Here is a 19,085-nt window from a genome sequence, read left to right as displayed (position 1 = left end):
TATTCTCCTCAAATCTTTTATGCAATCTTTTTGTTCTTTTAACATTGAGACAAGATCCATAATGGTCTAGACATGTTCAGGTTCATAAAAGCTTAAAATTTTAACCCGAGGTGAAAAATGACCATTTTGCCCTTGTTATGAAAATTGTTGAAACTTTTAGTTTTCTTCGTGTTTTCATCAGCACACATCATTTATGTAGTCTTATACCCATTTAAGCCTTAAAATATCATAAAACTTTTTTTTGGACGCTTATTAGAGAAAATGACAAAACTACCCCTGGCTCGTATTATTACCTCTATACTTAGTTACAAGCCTATAGAGGTTGAGGTCTCACAATTATCCTTTAAAATCATATCAATAGTAACCTTCACAATTATAATCTTTTATAACCTTCACAATTACTATCATTAAACTTGAACCATAACTCCATCTCAATCATACCAATTTCGGTCGCATTTTATACATATTTAGGTATACCAATCACTATCTTATTAATTCATTCCATATCAAACTTCTCAACGTTCATTCATTCATCCTATCCTCATACACTATTGTGTAGTTTACGGCATCATTACTATACATATCCTCAACGTTAGGGAAGATTAATGGCTTCAATTATTTCCACATACTTCATGTTTACCTTGCATTTAGGAAATTTCAATCTTCTTAATCCTATTAATCCATCTCATATGGCTTAATCACACTATAGGTTACATTCCCTTAACTATTTCCCCAAAATTCCTTAGGTCGCCATAAATCGACTTCTGATAAGATTCTTGATCGTTACATTATCTATACAACTCATCAAATATATTGAGTTCAAATCTCCAACTACTAAAACCATTCTTCATTTTAGTTGGAGACATCACTAACTCCATACATGCGTATACACGCACATTCAAATGTCCATATTCCTCATTATGTATACGGGTCTCTGTTTTTAAATGCCTTTAGACTAATTTCTCTTTGTTCATTCCCATCCATAACCAAGATTCAATAGAATAATCTTCATAATTCATACAAATTCTCATCATGCCTGTGCATAGTTCCACATCATTTACATACTTATACTCTCTTTTTATCATTTCCAATTATATGCTTAAGTTTCCTTATACTATATATCATTGCATCATAATGTCATCTCCATTGAATTATAATCTATTATGCGTGTATGCTTTATAATCCCATTGATACTTCAAAATTTTCCTTAACTTGATCATTGCATCTTATGCAATACCACAGTTCCTAAGAGTCATCCTTATTCCTCGATTATCTTTCATGCCTGTTACATATATTGTATTCTTATTGCATTCCGATATTGATTTGTCACTTAAAACTCAGACTCATTCGAATCATGTATGCCTCAAGCATTTTTGAATTCCAATTTTCCATAATATATTAGGAAAGTTTCATTATCCGACTTCATTATCAAGGTAAACTTCAATCATCCTTTGTTCCACTCTTTCATACGAATATAACATCATTCTTCCTTAACCAATTTACAAATTGTACTTGAAATTGTAAAACTTGAAACTATGTCCTCTTCAAGTACTTTTCAATGTCAATACAAGTATCACTCTCAGCTTATGGCTTCCTTTTTATAGCCACATAACTTAATACTTGCTTTCACAAGATCCATGGCAGAACTTTTCTTGAGTATTTCCTTGGGGAATCTATCTTAAACTTATGTCTCACAACATGTGATCACTTAACCCGTATGCAACGACCTCTCCCCGGTCGCTGTTGGCGTCCAAGACTTTCGAAAAAAACCTGCCAAGTCTCGAACAAGCTTGTCTAGAATTTGCTCATTAATCCACTACGTTCAATCACCATATAATATTGATACTTTCATATACTAAATTGAACCATAAATATAAAAATCAATACAAACTTTTTTCCTTTTATTCGTAAGTATATCATTAAAATTTATAATCTCTAAATTAATGCTTATATAAAAATTTAGAATTTGTTTACAACTTAATAAACAAAATACTACGACTTGACCTCTAACAACGGAACGACTCGGAATAAATTGTTAGGAGATGCCTTTACCTATTCACGATGGACCGAACGCGTCACTGACTACACCTTAGGCTGATCCCTATCTGTAAAAGGGGAAATAAAGGGGTGTGAGTCTCATAGACTTAGTGATAATCATCGACTCAGCGAGTAAGGCGTAGATGGGAAAAAGCAAACGACAGATCAGTTGAATATAAAAATGCAAGATTATAAAAGTAACTCGTTTCAAAAGAGGGTTTATGCCTTATATAGAAATCGAGAATTTCTTATAAAGTATAAATAATCGAGGTAATAACATTTTTTGGCATCAAAATATATTAATAATCATTTTCGAATCAAATCAATAAAATTTAGCAAGCTCCCGTGAAACCAAATAATATTTAAAATCATGCACAAATCATAACTCGCCCCATATGCGAGGAATTACAAATTCATTTCACAGATAAACAAATAGGGGAGCTGTGAAAAATTGTTTAATTCCATTTTCACCATGCAGAAAAATATAATTCATAATATTAAAACTTATTTCAACTCATATAAAACCATTACATTTTTATCAAAAATAAACAACATGGCTTATGACTTTCTTAAAAACTTGGCTTGTGCCAAAATCATTCTCATACTCGGTTGTCAGGGATACCTTGGCCTGGGGCTATCCTAACCGAATCTGCCAAGGCTGTTAAAAAGTCATGTACGAATAAATCATATTTTTATTTTGAAAACATAGCCGTTCCTTAGCATTGGCTGAGGTCACCTTCACATGGTGGTTTGACGTGAAGTGAACTCTAAATTTTTACCTCGGAAGTTACCCTACACGCCTCTCAAACCGAAGCAAGAATATAATGAGGTTACTATGCCCCTCTAATAGGCTGGTCCATGGAACCCGCTCACTGCAGCAAGCTAAACCCACCATACAATAAAATTTGCAATAGCATGACATGGCAATTATTTTATTTTACAGCCTCTCAAGGCAAATCAACAGTTCATACATTTTCAACACATTTACCAATCAAACCAATCATGCCCACATTATCATAAGCCATTCGATTCAAAATACAATTTATAACACAACAAGTAGCAATTTCCAATTACTCTTGAATTTCTTGGTTAAAATGAAATCACCTTTCAAAAGAATTCAAATTTGATCTTCAAAGGGATATTTTAAATCTTTCTCAAAATATTAGTCCCCACATCACGTTAAAACTCTCTTTTCATAAAATGTTCATTGTAAATATTTGCATGATATTTTGTATCAACATAGCATGGTGAATATGTAATAAATTTCATGAATGCACACCACACAAACGATAAGGCACAATTTCCTTTGATGTAAATCTTTTCGAAAAGTTTTTTTCCTGATTTAAAACATTTTACATCTAATATATATATATATATTTCAAATGATTTCTAAAAAGAACTTACACCTAAATTCCTTAAAATTCTATCAACACATGCTTTCCATAAATTTTGCACTTCACGTAAAACATACGTACATGTATATATATATGAAATTTTTAAAATTGACACCCCCTACTCACCTCATAATTGTCATAACTCGGAACCTCCCTTGGGCACATGACAACCGCCGCGACATCCCGATTGCCACTCATTGCCCGAAATGCCAATCGGAACCCCGCAAGGCTTACATATCAATTTTTTACCTTTTCTGTGAGCAATCGTTTTTAAACATTTCGTTTTAAACAATTACTAGTCGTTCCCGGCTCAAGTAAATCAAAAGACAAAAATATAGCATTTTTATATAAAACAATAGTTATAAAAACACGTGTAAGTAAAATAAATTCATACATACAATAATTTACAAATTTATAATGTACAATAATAATTACAATGACAAGTGGCCCATGAATACACCAAGTACTGGTGATAGTAACCTACTGTCTATGAGGTAGAGATGTCAACTGGAATCCAAGACAAAATAGGGTATCTACAAGCTACCACAGACTTGAAATGTTTGGAAAAGAGGTGGGTGAGATTTTGCAATCCCAATGAGTAAACAGACATTATCATAAATATCTAGAGGCGAGTAACATGGAGGCAAGTTTAAACACAAATTACAAACCATTTCATAAGGTTTTCAATTTATTTTTTAAACCCTAAAATATTTGTAATTTACCAAAATAGTTGTTAAGGCTTATGACTTTTATTAAAACAAGGCTCAAGCCAAAATTAATCCTCGGGGATACCTTGGCTGAGGCATCTAACCGAGTCCGCCAAGGTAGTTATGATATTTACATATGAAACACATTTTTATTTTTAAAACAAGCCGCTCCTTGGCGTTGGCCGAGTTACATATTCACGTGGGGGTTTGACGTGAAGTGAGCTCTAGTACTACCCCGAGAGTTACCTTCCTCGCCTCTACAATCAGAGTAATTATGTAACCGGGTTTACCGTACCCCTCTAATAGGCAGTCCACGAAAACCCATCACTGCAGTGACAAAACCCACCAATTTTAATAAAATTTCGACAGTATAACGTGGCTTTTATTTATTTACCCAGCCTGTATAGTAAAAACAGCTTACATAAATTCCCAATGGAATTTATCAAATATAGCCACATATACTCATATTTCATAAGCCATTCATAGGAAAATATATATTTCAAAATAATTGGCAGCCTCCAATTACTCAATTTCATAATCAACACAATATATTTTTATTTGTCACATTTATTTCTAAAACATCAAAAATCCCGTGTTAATCTCGTTTTCATTTCATAAAATACATAAAGAGCATTTAAAAATAAACTCTAGATAATTTACAATAATAATAGCTTTACTCACCGTTTGTACAAATTTACTGATTTTTTAGGTGCCCCGATCACTGTTCGTCGGGTATGACTTCCTTGCCTTTGCCGGAAGGCTCTCCTCCTAAACACATTGCAAAATTTACCCAATTCACCACATTGATGTTAAATCTCTATATAATTGACTTAAATCCTATACTAATGCATGGTATGAAATGCAATAGCCTAAAACAGCTTAAGCGGGTATTAACCTATTTTTGGCACTTTACCCGATAAATTGCTAATGCGTTCCATTTTAGCTCTAAAATGTCCCATTTTCTCTCCAACATTTCTAACCATTAAATATCAGCCAATAACCTTCTAAAATCACCAAAATCAGCTCACTTTCCTTCTTGAAAAATTCGGTCAAAAATGGGACATTAACTCGGTAAATTTTTCACTTTGTTTTTCTATCACATTTAACCATTTTTCATCATTTTCTCTTCATTTCTCTTAGAATAAAATCAGTTCATCATCATTGTACATCAATGCATATTCAGCCAAGGGTGGGTATTGTGACAATTTCATACTTTCTTACCCAATTTAATTTCTATACACATTCAACTAACTAAAACTACCAATTTAACTAAAAATCAAAACCTAGAAATTTCAAATTCCTCCCCCATGAATTTCGTCCAGCCCTTGATATCACTTTTTGATCTCTCTCCTCAAGCATGCTAAATGGAAACAAAGGCATAAGAAAGGTAGAAATCAAGCTAAAGTCGAAAAATCTTATCGTTAGACGCGTAAACAGACGAAAAACGCGATTTCCCCTTTGAATTTTCTAGTTTTCCTTTGTCTTTCTCTTTTCTTCCTTTCCTCTCTATTTTCTCTCTTTTTCTTCCCTTATGGCCAGCCAGCACTTAATATGGGGTTTAAATGGGCTGACTTTTCATTAAAATAATATTAAATCATTAAAAAGTGCCAGTGTCACTTTTCCATTGGCCCGTTTTTAAAATTTCATCCATTTGTTTCCAAATTTTCACCATACACTTCTCCCACATATCCATAGCTTAGATAAAATTCTCAGACTTATCCAAAGTCTTGGTGGAGTAATTTTTGAAATTTACACTTTTGCCCCTATAAAAGTGAAAAATTACATTTTTGTCAAAAGAACTGAAAAATTGCCCATAGACATATTTTTCATCCCTTATACTCATACCATTCCCCAATTTGTCAAATTTGATCTAAATTCTCTCAAAATCTCAAATTTTGTCTGCAGGTGGTAAAATTACGATTTTGCCCCTAAACATCAAAATTTCCAAATTTACCCCAAATGAAGCCTCGAACTCCGAAAAATCATTTTTAGTCATTCCTAGACTATAAAATATTAAATTTCATCCTACGATTCCTATTTGAATTAGTTCGAGGTTAAATCAATTCAAGTGTACCGTTAGGTACAATACCGGGTTTCGTCTATTCTTAGGACTTTCCTAGCGTAATAACATGCTACTCAATGCATGTATGTCATGACATGTGTTTATAGGGTCGGGTTTTACAATTCTACCCCCCTAAAAATAAAATTTTGACCTCAAAATTTCACTTACCAGATTCGAAAAATAGATACGGGTATTGGTTCCTTATCTGATGCTCTACTTCCCTTGTCATTTCCTCTATTCGAGCACTTTTCCACAACACTTTGACCATTGAAATACTCTTGTTCCTTGATACTCGATCCTTTCGATCCAAGATACTCACAGGTTGCACCTCGAACTTCATATCGTCATGCAACTCAATCGGAGGTGTTTCGAGGATTTGAGAGGGATCTGGTACATATTTCTTAAGCATAGAGACATGGAAAACGTTGTGGATCTGATCTAACTCCGGAGGTAATTCTAATCAATAAGCCATTGGTCCAATTCTCTCAATGATTCGGAATGGTCCAATATACCTCAGGTTAAGCTTTTCCCACTTCGCGAATCGAATCACACCTTTCCAAGGAGAAACCTTAAGAAAAACTCTATCATCGATTTCAAACTCCCAGTCTTTTTTCCGTTTATCTGCATAGTTCTTCTGCCTATCTTGGGCTACCTTTAGCCTCTCTCGTATAACCTTGATCTTGTCATTAGTTAGATCGATCAATTCCACACTAGCTAACTTTCTTTCACCCACTTCATCCCAACAAAGTGGAGTACGACATTTCCTTCCATATAAAGCTTCGTATGGTGCCATACCAATACTCGACTGGAAATTATTGTTGTAAGCAAATTCCACTAACAGCAAGTGTCTATCCCAACTCCCAAGAAAATCCCTGACACAAGCCCTCAACATATCCTCCATAGTCTGGATAGTCCTCTCTGACTGACCATCCGTCTGTGGGTGAAAAGCAATGCTAAATTTCAATTTGGTTCCGAGAGCTTCTTGAAATTTTGGCCAGAATCGAGAAGTGAATCGAGGATCTTGATCTGACACTATAGAAATGGGAACTCCATGTAGCCTCACAATCTCATCTATATAAAGCTGAGCCAGCTTCTCAATAGAGTATGTACTATGGACTGCTAAAAAGTGAGCGGACTTAGTCAACCGATCTACGATCACCCAAATCGCATCCTTTCCCCTCTGTGTTCGCGGTAGTCCCAAAACAAAATCCATAGTTACATGCTCCCATTTCCACTCAGGAATAGGTAAAGATTGAAGTGTACCTGCTGGCCTCTGATGCTCCGCCTTAACTTGATGACATACGAGACACTTTACTACGAATTCTTCTACATCTCGTTTCATACCTGGCCACCAATAATTCTCCCTAATAGTCTTATACATCTTGGTGCTTCCAGGATGTAATGCATAGGCAGATGAATGGGCTTCTTCCATGATCGCCTATCTCAACTGGTTTCCCTCAGGAACACAAACTCGGTCTCTAAACATCAAGACGTTATCCTCTCCAAATCTGAACTCACTGACTCCCCCATCAGTCTGTTTTTGAATTTTTTTTCTTAACTCATCATCAGACCTCTGAATATCCTTGATCTGATTAAGTAACGAAGGTCGCACAATGAAGCTTGCCAATAAGGATCCATCATCATCATTTCTCAACTGGACCCCAAGAGATTTCATCTTTAATAATACTGAAAAATAACAACTTTGAAGTGCAGCTAAAGACGATGAAGACTTACGACTTAAGGCATCAGCTACAACATTCGCCTTTCCCGGATGATAGTCTATCACCAAGTCATAATTTTTTATCAACTCCAACCATTGACTTTGTCTCAAATTAAGCTCCTTCTGAGTGAGCAAATATTTTAAACTTGGTAACGGATACTTGTTCTTAATGGTCATTCTGTTAAGCTGTCGGTAATCTATACATAACCGAAGTGTACCATCTTTCTTTTTCACAAATAAAATCGGTGCTCCCCACGGAGATATACTAGGGCGTATAAAACCCTTGTCCACTAACTCTTGCAATTGTACTTTCAACTCCTTCAACTCTGCCGGAGTCATTCTATATGGAGGAATAGAGATAGGGGCAGTACTCGAAAATAAATCAATGGTGAATTCTAACTCACGATAGGGAGGAAGTCCAGGTAATTCATCAGGAAATACATCGGGGAACTCACTTACTACGGGGACATTCTCTAACTTAGGTTCCTCCCTCGATATATCAATCATGCGAGCCAAGTATGCCGGATATCCCTTTCGCACCAATTTCAAAGCTTTGAGGGTCGAGATTACACAAAACGGTAATACTCGATGCTCCCCCGTAAATACCACTTCTGCTCCCTCTAAACTCTGGAGAATCACTTATTTCTTAAAACAATCCACCTTTGCTCGATGAGTGGACAACCAATCCATACCCAAGATCAAATCAAAGTCCCGTATCTCCAAAGGGATTAAATCACCCATAAATTCTTCTTCCCCAACTTTAATACCACAGTCTCTATAATACGTATTTCTTACTCACCGTTCGCCTAGAGGAGTATGCACTACAATCTCTTCCTCTAATGGTGACAGGTTTCTATCTGAGAATGATGCAAATGATATGCTCACGTATGATCTATCGGAGCCTGAATCTATCAAAACATGTGCATCTCTATCAAACACAATCATAGTACCTGTCATTGTGCTAGATCGAACTCGAGCTTCATTCTCAGTCACTGCAAAAACCCTGATTGAAATCTGGGGCTGCGGTCTGGAAGATGGCTGCTCTGGGGTATTACTCCCCATGCCTGACCGTATCACTAGGCCTTGTTTGGACTGTGATCCCGAAGTGTCTCTCCGCCGTATACTAGGATGAGTCAGAGGAGTAAAAGTAGCTACTGTACCTCGTCTCAACTGAGGATAAGTTTTCTTGATATGCCCCTGTTGGCTGCATTGAAAACATGTTACAGGTTGTCTACATGACCCAACATGAAATCCTCCGCAATTACGGCATCTGTCCAATCTTCCTGAAGTCCTCCCCTGACTACACATCACTGGCCGATCAAATCTAGAAGATCTCGGCTATGATTGCTGAGATGGAGGTCTAGTGGATGCCACAGAAGCTGAGGTAGTACTTCTTGCAGCAGATGTTGAATTTTTGCCTCTCTTTGAAGACTAACCCGGGAACGTAGGCTGATTCCTTCTTTTTGCCAACTCAGCTCAGATCCGTTTATTCTTAGTGGCGAGCTTCTCAGCCCGTAAGGCCATCTACACAACTTCCTTATATGACTCCTTGCCAGTCACTATCATACGCTTCCGTATCTCATTACGGAGTCCTTCCTCAAAGTAGTTTACCTAGTCTTGCTCCAATCTCACCAACTCAGGTACATAAAGCATCAGCTCGTTAAAACGAGTTTCGTACTCCTCAATGATCATGTTCCCTTGTTTCAAACTAAAAAATTCTCTCTTTTTCTCTTTGTGATGGAAATAAGTGTAGTACTGACCATCAAACTCTCGAAGGAAATTTGTCCAAGTCAGCGGTATAGGAGAGCGAGACTTTACTGAATTCCACCAAGTACGGGCTTTCTTCTTAAATAACCGTGTAGCCACCTTCAATTTCATCTCATCATCTAATCTCATATCTGCCTGTGTCTCCGATACCTGAATAACCCAATCCTTAGCTGAGGTCGCATCCAACTCACCAGTAAATGAGACACAACCTAACTGTCTAGCTTCCTTCAATTTTTTAGAAATGGAGACGTCCGGTGTTTGGGGTGGAATAGGAGGGGGTGGTACTAAGGCTGTTACAGGGGAAACAACGGGTGGAATTGGACCAGCCTGAGCCTTTCCCGCAAGAGCAGCGAGAAAAGCCGCTAATGCTTGAGCTGCCTCAAGTGTCATGGCAGGTACGCCAAGAGTAGCAATAGGTGGTGGATGAAGTACAGGAATGTTCGTAGACTCAATAGTAGGAGTTGCTCTAAAAGAAGACGTAGCCGACTCCTCTTCTATGGAATCTGGTCGACTCTGTCTGGGGCGACCTCTTCCCCTACCGGTAGATCTAGTGATAGGTGGTAGCTCACGTCGAAGAGGATAAATGATCTACAAGAAGAACGAAATTGGTTTAGACTACTTAAGACTCTATATGCAACTACATGCATCTAACTAATCTTAACTGGGCCACATTGACATTGTAAATTATTTTAAAATAACTTTAAATCCAAGAACTTTAAAAATCAAAAATATATTTTTTTGAAACCATAAGCTTTTAAACCGAAAACACCGATACCAATTGAATTGTCACGACCCGGAACCTCCCTCAGGCACATGACAACCACCGCGACTTCCCAATTGACACTCATTGCCCGGAATGCCAATCAGAACCCCGGAAGACTTACATATTAGTTTCTTGCCTTTTATGTGAGCAATCATTTTTAAACATTCCGTTTTAAACAGTTACCAGTCGTTTCCGGCTCAAGTAAATCAAAAGACAAAAATATAGCATTTTTATATAAAATAATATTTATAGAAACACGTGTAAGTAAAATAAATTCATACATACAATAATTTACAAAGTTATTATGTACAATAATAATTACAATGACAAGTGGCCCATGAATACACCAAGTACTGGTGATAGTAACCTACTGTCTGTGAGGTAGAGATGTCAACTGGAATCCTCGACAAAATAGGGTATCTACAAGCTACCACAGACCTAAAATGTTTGGAAAGGAGGTGGGTGAGATTTTGCAATCCCAATGAGTAAACAAACATTATCATAAATATCTAAAAGCGAGTAACATGGAGGCAAGTTTAAACACAAATTACAAACCATTTCATAAGGTTTTCAATTTATTCCTTAAACCCTAAAATATTTGTAACTTACCAAAATAGTTGTTAAGGCTTATGACTTTTATTAAAACAAGGCTCAAGCCAAAACTAATCCTCGGGGATACCTTGGCCAAGGCATCTAACCGAGTCTGCCAAGGTAGCTATGATATTTACATATGAAACACATCTTTATTTTTAAAACAAGTCGTTCCTTGGCATTGGCCGAGTTACACATTCACGTGGGGGTTCTAAGTGAAGTGAGCTCTAATACTACCCCGGGAGTTACCCTCTTCGCCTCTACAACCGGAGTAATTATGTAACCGGGTTTATCGTGCCCCTCTAATAGGCAATCCACGGAAACCCATCACTGCAGTGACTAAACCCACCAATTTTAATAAAATTTCGACAGTATAACATGGCTTTTATTTATTTACCCAGCCTGCATAGTAAAACAGCTTACATAAATTCCCAATGCAATTTATCAAATATAGCCACATATACTAATATTTCATAAGCCATTCATAGGAAAATATATATTTCAAAATAAGTGGCAGCCTCCAATTACTCAATTTCATAATCAACACAACATATTTTTATTTGTCACATTTATTTCTAAAACATCAAAAATCCCGTTTTAATCTCGTTTTCATTTCATAAAATACATAAAGAGCATTTAAAAATAAACTCTAGATAATTTACAATAATAATAGCTTTACTCACCGTTTGCAAAAATTAATAGATTTTTTAGGTGCCCCGATCACTGTTCGTCGGGTATGACTTCCTTGCCTTTACCGGAAGGCTCTCCTCCTAAACACATTGCAAAATTTACCCAATTCACCACATTGATGTTAAATCTCTATATAATTGACTTAAATCCTATACTAATGCATGGTATGAAATGCAATAGCCTAAAACGGCTTAAACGCAGTATTAACCTATTTTTGGCACTTTACCCGATAAATTGCTAACACGTTCCATTTTAGCTCTAAATTGTCCCATTTTCTCTCCAACATTTCTAACCATTAAATATCAGCCAATAACCTTCTAAAATCACCAAAATCAGCTCACTTTCCTTCTTGAAAAATTCGGTCAAAAATGGGACATTAACTCGGTAAATTTTTCACTTTGTTTTTCTATCACATTTAACCATTTTTCATCATTTTCTCTTCATTTCTCTTAGAATAAAAATCAGTTCATCATCATTGTACATCAATGCATATTCAGCCAAGGGTGGGTATTGTGAAAATTTCATGCTTTCTTACCCAATTTGATTTCTATACACATTTAACTAACTAAAACTACCAATTTAACTAAAAATCAAAACCTAAAAATTTCAAATTCCTCCCCGATGAATTTCGTCCAGCCCTTGATATCACTTTTTGATCTCTCTCCTCAAGCATGCTAAATGGAAACAAAGGCATAAGAAAGGTAGAAATCAAGCTAAAGTCGAAAAATCTTACCGTTAGACGCATAAACGGATGAAAAACGTGATTTCCCTTTTGAATTTTCTAGTTTTCCTTTGTTTTTCTCTTTTCTTCCTTTCCTCTCTATTTTCTCTCTTGTTCTTTCCTTATGGCTGGCCAACACTTAATATGAGGTTTAAATGGGCTGACTTTTCATTAAAATAATATTCAATCATTAAAAAGTGCCATGTGTCACTTTCCCATTGGCCCATTTTTTAAATTTCATCCATTTGTTTTTAAATTTTCACCATACTCTTGTCACACATATCCATAGCTTAGATAAAATTCTCAGACTTATCCAAAGTCTTGGTGGCGTAATTTTTGAAATTTACACTTTTGCCCTCATAAAAGTGAAAAATTACATTTTTGCCAAAAAAACTAAAAAATTGCCCGTAGACATATTTTTCATCCCTTATACTCATACCATTCCCCAAGTTGTCAAATTTGATCTAAATTCTCTCAAAATCTCAAATTTTGTCTGCGAGTGGCAAAATTACGATTTTGTCCCTGAACATCAAAATTTCCAATTTTACCCCAAATGAACCCTCGAACTCCGAACAATCATTTTTAGTCATTCCTGAACTGTAAAATATTAAATTTCATCCTACGATTCCTATTTGAACTAGTTCGAGGTTAAATCAACTCAAGTGTACCGTTAGGTACAATACTGGGTTTCGTCTATTCTTAGGACTTTCCTAGAGTAATAACATGCTACCTAGTGCATGTATGTCATGACATGTGTTTATAGGGTCAAGTTTTACAATAATAGTGGGATATTACTTCACTATTGATTCGTACGCGTATATAATTGTTCCTATTTGTCTGTCACATACTTCGTTCGGCACGCCACCATGACAAACTTTCCTAGCAACAATTTAAACTCAGTATACTTAATCACACATTTATATGGGTAGCAACTTAATTAGAAATTCCTTGAGCAACTTGCATATTTTTCATCCAAAATATGCACAATATTAAACTACCCATAAACCTTAAAATATAACATTAACTTACCTTTGGGTTTTTTTCACTTCTTTATGACCTTTGGGCCTTCTCCATGGGCTTATCCATTTTTCCTATTTGGGATAAGCCCATTTATTTTTATTTCCTATTGGGCCATGTCTACTTATTTTCTATTGGGCCATGCCCATTTATTTTCTATTGGGCCATGCCCATTTATTTGCTATTTCTTTTCTTTTCTTTTCTTTCTTTCACGTTTCTTCTTCTTGGCTCCTTTTCTTCCTCCTCTAGTGGCAGCACTTTCAGCTCCCATTTCCTCAAAATTTTGGCAGCGCCAAGCTGCCTTTTCTCCCTCAAATTGGCAGCACAATGCTGTCCAATTTTCCTGCACAAATTGGCAGCAAACAGCTCCAATTTTTTTGCACAAATTAGCAGCAAATAGCTCAAATTTTCAGCAGCCAAAATCAGCCATAAAAACCTCAAAAATTCCAGCAATTAACCCAAAAAAAAATTAGCTTTCTTACCTCAAAATTTTTAGCTTTTTCTTCCTCCAAAAATTACAGCAAAAAGCTCTCTTTTCCTCCCTCAAAGTGCAACAAAACCGTTCTCTTTTCTCTTCCTCTCCCACTGTTCTTTCTCTCCCTTTTTCTCTTTATTTCTTTCTTCCTCTCCCACGATTTTTCTTTCCTTTTTCCTTTGCTTTTCTTTTGCTCTCCCTCACAATCGACTTCTCTCTTTTCTTTTTTATCTCTTCTTTCATCTCATATGGCCTGTCCCACCATCATTTCTACATTCTTCTCTTTTGTTTCCTTTGTTTTTTTTTCTTTTGTGTCTTTCTTCCTTTTTCTTTCCTCACATGGCCGGCCCCTACCTTCCTTTTCCTTTCTTTACTTTCTTTATTCTTTATTATTGTATCCTATCCTTCTCTCCCATGAACCCATGCCTTTCTTCGACTTTTCCTTACCTTTTCATTTTTCATCTCTTGTATATTACTTGCCCGGCCACCACCATTCTCTTCTCTTATTATTATTGTTATTATATATATATATATATATATATATTTAAGTTACATATTGATCACATGGGCGGCTGCCCTTTTTTTTCACCTATATTTATATTATTATATATATATATTTATTAACTTCAATTAACACATTTGCACTTAATCCTTGATTTTATTTTATTTACCACATAACTTTCAAACTTTCACATTTTAAAATTCGATCTTTCCGATGAGTTTAAAAATTCTAATTTTCATCTATCTCTTTCCTTTACACGCGTACAATCAAAATATCGAAATTGTGCTTCAACGCGGTGTCACCATAATATTTAAATATTTACTTACTTGCGTTAGCTCGATTTAATAAAATCACGCTGACGCAATTATCGTCATTTTCCTTTAAAATTCTTCTTTACTTCATCTCCCCCACTTAAATTAGTCATATTCCATTTTTCGTGACTAATTCCGACAACATATAAAATATTAATGTTTTAATATTATTTTATTGAATAAAATATTATTTTATTTCATTGAATAAAATATTATTTTATTTCAAAAATTTTCACTTACCTTCTTTAGTCCCGAAACACATCATTACATCTCGGTTTACTTCCGAATCATCCTTTAGTTTACTAATTCCTCTCCAACAAAAATATTATTATTTAATTATTGTTTCTGCACGCGCGAAACATTTTATTATTGAATGCTCCTTTCATCCTTTGTCGCTCTTTAGCGCGCCAATTCGCATCAAATGATCATTCGTTTGATCAATAAGGTCTTATTTGTGTCCAACGATGGTGCAGGGTATTACACCGTAACTTAGCCATTTATGTGGCATCCCTTTCGGGGCCAACTCCAAGGTATTATTATGTCTGGATCCCCATCACTTGACTTACTCGGAACCCCGAGCCTAAAGGCGGCACGACAGGCCCTGCAGGACCTTCTCGCCAAGTTTCGAACCCCAGACCTTTTGCCTCCCCCCCCCCCCCCGAAGGGAACGCCTTTAACCATTTTAGCTTTAACTCATTCATAACGATACCTTCCAAAACCTTAAAACTCCAGTTAACAAAACTTAGAATTAAGTTCAATGACTTTAGGTCAACTCGTAAGTTCAACTTCACATCTGTCTCATTTTATTCATGCGTCCTAGACATGAAGTGTTCTTAGCATTGCGGCACGGTGGTTGTTGGAGTTTACTTAATCAATGTTATTCATCTATATTTAAGGTTACTACACTAATCATTCTCAACCATTTGGTTTCCCTCCAAGCTTACGTCACAATTTCCATAACCATTTATATCCTCTTGTGCTTATCATATATAATAGGTAAAGTCGATATTTTCAAATTCATCTCATCCTATAACACTTGTCAACAATCAATAAATCCCACTTTAGAATACTCTTTCCATATTGTATAGTAACTTCACCATATAGTATCACGGCACTATGTTCCTCCATTCTACTATCATGCATACTCCACAGAAATTAATTAAAAGATTTACGTACCTTAACTAATGCTAATTCCATTTAATCATATCTTAAATACTCCAAACTTGTAAATTACAACTCCAAGTGTATGTCCATATATTGATAATCTTTATATATTTCATGATCATGAAAACTACAACTTACAAACTAGCTTTTGATCATATGCACACTACTAGAACATTAATTTCAACATGTTTAATTCTCCTTTGGTGGTATGTTAAGATCATTCCTGGATACATTTCCATATTAACATTGATATGCCTTTACCATAGCATTTAGTGCAAATTTGATGAAGGAATTGTCTCCAAATAACTCTTAAATACATAATTATCAAATTGTATACCACTAAATGTTAAGATCTTGACTTTATTCATCAATAACCAATCACATTTATTAAGTGAATAATTTACTTAGTTATTACACCTTGCCTTTGCGATCATAAGATCAAAGTTGTCCTAAACTTAGGATGCAGAAGTTCTCTCTCTTAGAGTATATCCAAACATCAACATTTTCTAAATTCCTTACTCTGGGGAGATCACCTTCAAGACTGATCATTCATATCATAGACCACACTTTGAACCGAATAAACTTTTAAATTGATCTTTCAAGTAATTCGTATATCAGTCTCAATTATAGAACTTCATATGGCACTTAGACTAGATTCGACATTTCCAAGTCATTTAACCTCAAGCTGCCAATTCCACATCTAGTCCTTTAATCCCTTGGCTCCCCCTACTATGCATAGCAAAGTTCAAGCTCATCCTTAGAGCAGATTTGTTTACTAACTTCTTACTTCATGACCACACATCAATTATAGTAATCATTGATACTCACTCTCGAGTTAATTCACGTGCTTATATCCATGAACTATAATAAGTCCAATCACTTCTTGAAATCTCACAATCGCTTAATTGAAATTAACACCAGTTCCCTCTAAGCTACTGTACCTATTCAACACATATTCACATATAAAATATTTCAAAATCCCAACACCACTTTTATATGGGCATAACAAGCTCAATTAACATAGTGTTCTTATCTTCATGCACATAAGTATGGGTTTACTCTTACCTCAATGCTTAATTTATACACTCCAAGTGAATTACAACCATCACTATTCATTCTAATCAAAGTGCGCCCCTTATTACCATTATCACATGTGCTCCTTTATATTAACCCCAATACAATCCATAGTCCCCAAATCTTTTTCCAATTCACAACCATGAGTTCAATTATAACTCCACCAAATGAATAAATTATCACGACCTATTAGTCCAACTCCAAATTTCTCCATCCTTAATCGGAGGGATATATCATTTCATTAATCTTTCATTAGGAGCATTCGTTTTAAGATCTCTCTAACACTGGCTTGTCATGACTCGGTACTCCCATCGAGCCAATGACAACCGCAGTGGTGTCCCGATAGACACTCATCACCCGAAATGCCAACTGAAACCCCGCAAGGCTTTAATATCAGTTTCTCATTCCCCTTATGAGTAACCGTTGCTAAATATCATGTTCTAAAAGATTTTAAGTTATTTCAAACTTAAAACAAATAAAATAATAATTTTCGTCTCACAGGGGTATTTTGGTCATTTTTTCTAAAAATTTTGAAACCAGGTAAAAATGTAGTATGCAAGTACCAAACACATAATTCATAATCAAAAATAAGTTTAAACGTCTAAAACCTTCATTAAAAATGAAATTATAATTATTTAAATATATAAAAAAAAAGAAATATTCAATAAAATATTTTATTTTCTTATAAAACAATATTTTTAGAGTTATATGTAAATAATCTTTGCAGCGTAAAATCAAAACAAATTCATACATACTGTAATAGAGTAAGCCAGAGTACTTAATTTAATTTACAATAACTAGTGGCCCCCGAATAACAAAAAGTAAGGGAGACTGTAAACTTACAGTTTGGAGGATGCAAATCCGATAGTAGCCTTGATGAAATCAGCTATCTACAACATATTCTGAGCCTGAAATGGGTGAAAAAGAGGGTGGTGAGATTATATAATCCCAGTGGGTAAACAAACATCATTCAAAATATCTAAAGTCGAGTAAATGGAGACGATTAAAATATTCCATCTCAATATGTATTTCATAACATAAATATTCATTTCATTTAAATAATCAACATGGCTTATGAGTATCTTAAAAGCTTGGCTCCTGCCAAAATCATTCTCGAGAATACCTTGGTCGAGGCATTTAACCGAGTCCACCAAGGCTGTTAAAAATTTATGTGCGCATAAATCATGTTTTTATTTTGAAAACACAGCCGTTCCTTGGCGTTAGCGGAGTTCATCATCACGAGGTGGTTCGATGTGACGTGAACTCTAACCATACCTCAAGAGATACCCTACGCACCTCTCCGACCGAAGTACATATATAACTGGATTACGTGCCCCTCTAATAGGCTGGTCCATAAAACCCGCCTACTGCAGCAAGCTAAAACCACCATACAATAAAATTTTGACAGCATGACATGACTAATATTATACTACCTAGCTTGTAAATGTAAAACAGAACAATTAATACAGTTCACAAACCACAAATCTAGCCAGTCATGCCAACACATTATCATAAGCCATCAATTAGAGCCATAATTTACAACATATCAAGTGGTTTCCAGTTACTCTATTTTCAAAGCCATCATTCAATTTCAATACAATTTATAACTTCATTTCCTTTAAATACATTTTGTTTATAAAACCTAAAAATTAACCATGTAAACTCATTTTCATAAAATTCACAAAATCGAATAAAAAGACCACTTTAGATAATTAAAATGATGATAAGGTTACTCACTATTTCGGGAGTCGAATTTCTAGAGTACTCTGACTACCGATCCTCAAGTACAATTTCTTTGCCCTTAGTGGAGGATTCACCACCTAGACATGATGCAAAAATCAAGCAATTTACCACATTGGTGCTAAACCGTTATAAAACTATATGGATGCATGAAATGGAATGCAAATTGTTCGGATTATCGTCCAAACACGGTGATCGCCTAATTCGATCTATCACATAATTAATTGGCCAATTCAACTCCAATTAACTCCATTTTTCTTCCAATTCTCCAAACCATTAATCACAAATTCAATAGCATAAAATTTAGCAACATCACCTTCACATTTTCCCTTGGGAATTTCCGCCATGAT

This window comes from Theobroma cacao, chromosome 4 (genome assembly GCF_000208745.1).
Source record: "Theobroma cacao cultivar B97-61/B2 chromosome 4, Criollo_cocoa_genome_V2, whole genome shotgun sequence".
Taxonomy (NCBI): Eukaryota; Viridiplantae; Streptophyta; class Magnoliopsida; order Malvales; family Malvaceae; genus Theobroma; species Theobroma cacao.
The sequence above is the reverse complement of the archived record's forward strand: the minus strand, read 5'-3'. Positions refer to the sequence as shown.